At 41.5% G+C, this 5227-nt stretch overlaps 1 non-coding gene across 1 annotated transcript; it reads right to left on the bottom strand.

Annotated features, from left to right (window-relative positions):
* Window positions 1–512: 512 nt before the first annotated feature.
* On the bottom strand, window positions 513–618 carry LOC112533869. The gene has a single exon (XR_003078222.1). It is a non-coding gene; the product is annotated as a small nucleolar RNA R71 (small nucleolar RNA).
* Window positions 619–5227: the final 4609 nt, after the last annotated feature.

Here is a 5227-nt window from a genome sequence, read left to right as displayed (position 1 = left end):
TATAGACCCTCTTGCTAAACTAGAGTGACCCTTCCATCTTTTAAGGAAGCGTATGCAAGAAGAAGAGGAGGCGCGGATAGAGATTGAAGCCCTTGTTAATAGACCAGCAGGGATGGGAGACAATAACTAAACTGCGGATGAAACCAGGACAATGTACCAGTTTGCTAGACCTTCTCTTGAGGGGACACAGATGAGTATATTTCAACCACCAGTGGCGGCCAATAACTTCAAAATAAAGCCAAACGTCATACAAATGGTCCAAAATAGTGTACAATTTGGGGGACTACCGAGCAAGGACCCAAACACTCACTTCACCAACTTCTTGGAGATCTACGACACCTTCAAGATAAATAGAACAACTGATGATGCCATTCGGTTGAGGCTGTTTCCTTTTTCTTTGAGGGACCGAGCGAAAAGATGGCTGCAGTCACTCCCAGCCAACGCTATTATGACATGGAGATCATTGGCTGAGAAATTTTTTATATAAGTACTTTCCTCTTACTAAAACTTCTAGATTGAGAAATGATATATCTTCTGTTGTGCAGTTCGATGACGAGAGCATGTACGATGCTTGGGAGAGGTCAAAGACTTGCTCCGATATTGCCCGCACTATAGACTACCAGTATGGATGCAGGTCCAGACCTTCTACAGCGGTTTGGACCTTGCTACTAGGCAGATGGTAGACGTTGCAGCAGATGGGGCCCTGAACAGTAAGACACCGGAGCAGGCGCAAAATCTGATAGAGGAGATGGCCATGAACAACTACCAGTGGCAATCCTTTAGGAGTCGGCTAGTCAAGTAGGGAGTGGTCAACCAGTTAGACTCCACAGTAGCCTTGGCAACTCAAGTGGAACTTCTGACCAAGAAATTAGACCAGCTTTAGATGTCGGTTAATGCAGCCCAGATAAGCTGCAAGTTTTACGGTGGCCCGTACTACGGTGTAAACTGTAATGCGGGAGGTATGTTTGCTTCACCTTCTAATTCTTCATCTTCTATTGTTTCTGCTGACCTTAAACAGGTAGACTATATAAGTAATGCACTTAAACAGCAGAACAACCCGTACAACAATACATACAACCCCGGTTGGTGAAATCATCCAAACTTCGATTGGAGAATAACACGCCGGGTCCACTTTGAGCTTTTAGAGCGCATCAAAGCCACCACCAATGACGGTTTGGACCATCCTGACTTCCTCCACCGGTAGAATAAATCTAAGTTGGAGGAGCTGATGATGAAGTTTGTCACGTCTACTGAGATGAGGTTCCAGCAGACCGACAATGCTCTTAGAAATTAGTAGGCGTCCATTCAGAATTTGGAGAGTCAGATTGGGCAGATTTCTAAGATGTTGTTTGAGAGGCAACAAGGAGCGCTCCCCAGCACTATAGAGTCAAACCCGAGGGAGCATTGCAAGGCTATCACCTTGTGATAAGGTAAGCAGTTATCTAGTTCTTTACCATTAGCTGATGATGATGATGTTTCCATGCAGGATAAGCCAGCTAGGAAGGAGCCAGAGCCTAAGGTGATAGAAGCAGAGAAAGTGGAAGACAGGCAGAAGAGCCCTATGAGAGAGTACTAGCCACCAGTCCCCTACCTGCTTGACTTAAACAGGGGAAGGTTGATAAGCAGTTTGGTAAGTTCCATGACTTTTTTAAACGATTGTGTATTAACCTACCTTTTGTTGAGGCTATTTCGCAGATGCCGAAGTATACCAAGTTCTTAAAGGAAATCTGGTGCAACAAAAGGAAGCTGGAGGATTTGGGGCTAGTGACTCTGAATGAGGAGTGTTAAGCTATTCTTTAGAATAAGCTGCCACTCAAAAGGGATGTTATAGATGTTTATGATGGAAAGCTTCAGCTTAGGGTAGATGATGAGACTATTACCTTCGACTTAGCTACTACTATGAGACACTCTTTAGACCATGATGATGCTATGTTCTCTATGGATATTCTAGATGATGTGGTTGAGTCTCATTTGCAGGAAATATTTCTTGATGATCCTTTGTAGGTAGCATTACAAGGAGATGAGGAGGAGCTTTCAACGAGCAAGTGTTGGAGCACCTCGCTAGTTTGTTGGCTACTGAGCCTAGCTATTCTACTAACCCATTTCTTTCTCTTAACAGGTCAGGAGTGCAAAAGGTAAAGTCTTCTTTCGAGGACCCCTCGGTCTTAGAATTGAAGGAGTTACCTAAGCACTCGAGCTATGGATTTTTGGATGAGGCAAAAAAGTTGCCTGTGATTAGTGCAGCAGATTTGACGCATGAGGAGCGAGAGATGACTTTAGACTCTCTTAAGAGGTATAAGAAGGCCTTTGCCTATAAGATTGCTGACATTCCTGGGATTAACCCTAGCTTCTATTCTCATAAGATTCTGATGGAGGATAGTTATAGACTAATAGTTCAGCCACAGAGGCGGCTTAACCCGAACATGAAGGAAGTAGCGAAAAAGGAGGTAATTAAGCTCCTTGATGCAGGTTTAATTATCCTATTTATGATAGTTCTTGGGTGAGCCCTGTGCAGGTTGTGCCAAAGAAAGGAGGCATGACAGTAGTTCACAATAAAAAGGATGAGTTGATACCCACACGGACGGTAACAGGCTTCCGAGTTTACATTGATTACAAGAGGCTTAATGATGCAACTCGGAACGACCACTTCCCTTTTCTTTCATTGATAAGATGTTAGAGAGATTGACAAGAAATATGTTTCATTGTTTTCTTAATGGCTTTTCAGGTTATTTTCATATTCTAATTGCATTTGAAGACCAAGAGAAGACGACTTTCACCTGCCCCTATGGGACTTTTGCTTATAGATGGATGCCTTTTGGTTTATGCAGTGCACTAGCTACGTTTCAGTGGTGTATGATGGCCATTTTTGATGATATGATTGAGGAGTTGATGAAGGTATTTATGGATGACTTCTTTGTTTTTGATAATTCCTTTTCTCACTATTTGGCCAATTTAGAACGCATGTTAGCTAGGTGTATTGAGGCTAACTTGGTGCTTAATAGGGAGAAGTGTCATTCTATGATGAGGGAGGGAATTGTGCTAGGGCATAAGATTTCACATGCAGGGATGGAGGTTGATAGAGCTAAGGTAAAAACCATATCTAAGCTGCCACCCCCTAGTTCTGTTAGGGTTGTTAGGAGTTTCTTAGATCATTCTGGTTTCTATAGAAGATTTATTAGAAATTTCTCTGAGATTACTAGGTCTCTTACTCAATTGCTAGTTAAGGATATACCTTTTATTTTTGATGATGCATGTTTATCTTCTTTTGAGTTATTGAAGAAGCTATTAACAGCCCCTATCATGGCTTCGCCTGATTGGAGGCTGCCCTTTGAGCTAATGTGCGATGCTAGTGATTATGCAGTTAGAGCTGTACTTGGATAGAGTTTGATAGGAAGTTCCAACCCATTTATTATGCTAGAAAGACTTTGACAGGAGCCCATGAGCATTACAATACCACAGAGAAGGAGTTGTTGGCTGTTGTTTATGCTTTCGACAAATTCAGATCATACCTCATTTTATCAAAGACCATCATCTTCACTGACCATTCAGCTTTGAGGTATTTGTTTAATAAGCATGATGCTAAGCCGAGATTGATTAAATGGATTTTATTATTGCAAGAGTTCGATATTCAGATCAGAGATAAGAAGGGCGCAAAAAATTTGGCAGCAGATCACTTATCCAAACTGGAGAATCTGAGCTTGGAAGCACTTGTATTCATTGAAGGTATATTCTGATTCTCCTTGGTTTTCTGATTGTGCTAACTATCTTGTGGCTAGGGTCTTACCAAAGGGTATGACGTATTAGCAAAAGAATAAATTCTTTGCTGATTTGAAATACTACATTTGAGAAGACCCCTTCCTATATCGAGTATGTGCAGACCAAGTCATTTGTTGATGTGTTTTTGGCGAAAAGAGTCTCTAGATTTTGAGGCACTGTCATGAGGGACCCGTAGGATGCCATCAAGCAGCAAACCATACTGCTAAGAAGGTGTTGGATGCAGGCTTTTATTAGCCAACTATCTTCTAGGATGCTAGGACATTTATTGAGGTTTGCGACGCTTATCAGCGCTCAAGTAACATCTCTGCACGTGATGAAATGCCCCAAACTAGTATGCAGGCTATTGAGATATTTGATATTTAGGGTATTGACTTCATGGGATCATTCCCTTCTTCTTATGGCAATAAGTATATTGTTGTGGTTGTTGAGTATTTCTCTAAGTGGCCTGAGGCACAAGCTTTACATACTGATGATGCTAGAACTGTTTGTAGGTTTCTTAAAAAGTTATTTGCTAGGTTTGGCACACCTAGAGCGTTAATTAGTGATAGAAAAACACATTTCTATGGTGTGACACAACGGTTCTCTACTCCCTATCACCCACAGACCAGTGGGCAAGTTGAGGTTACTAATAGGGGTTTAAAACGCATTCTAAAGAGAACTGTAGGTATGAGTAGGAAGGATTGGGCTTTGAAACTGGATGATGCATTATGGGCATTTAGGACTGCATATAGGATTTCCATAGGTTTTACGCCCTATAGGCTTGTACATGGGAAGTCTTGTCATTTACCTGTTGAATTAGAGCATAGGGCTCTTTGGGCCCTTAAAACTTTCAATTTTGATGTCGATTCTGCAAGTAAGGAGAGACAATGGCAGCTGAGTGAATTAAAGGAGTAGCGTCAACAAGCATATGAAAACTCTTCAATTTACAAGGCTAAGACAAAGAAGTGGCATGATCAGAGGCTCAAAGGTTCCAAGGAGTTTCAGATTTGAGATAGAGTATTGCTATATAACTCATATCTTCATTTGTTTCCAGGGAAGCTCAGGAGTCGATGGTTGGGGCCATTCGTGGTCAAGCAAGTTTTCCCATATGGCACAGTCGAGCTTCATCATCCTGAGAAGGGTGATTTCAAGGTCAATGGATATAGGCTCAAATTGTATCATGGAAACTCGTTGGAGATTGAGCAGCGGGTTGACATGATTCTGTATTTGCAAGGATGATCCATATCGAGTCCAACTAAATGACTCAAGAACCAAAAAGAAGCGCCTTTGGGAGGCATTCCTATTTTAGCTTTATGTTTTTCTTTTTCTTTTATCAGTCGTTTGCATGTTTGATGGTAGTTAGAGCACTTACTTAGTGACTGAACCTAATTGTATGAATCTAGGGTTTTAATAACTTAACTCAGATTTTTGGTGATTGGTGAAGACAAACTTCCCTATTTGATACATTTTA

Source organism: Ricinus communis, chromosome 7 (genome assembly GCF_019578655.1).
Source record: "Ricinus communis isolate WT05 ecotype wild-type chromosome 7, ASM1957865v1, whole genome shotgun sequence".
Taxonomy (NCBI): Eukaryota; Viridiplantae; Streptophyta; class Magnoliopsida; order Malpighiales; family Euphorbiaceae; genus Ricinus; species Ricinus communis.
Note: the sequence above shows the minus strand (reverse complement) of the source record. Positions and strands in the feature narration are given on the sequence as shown.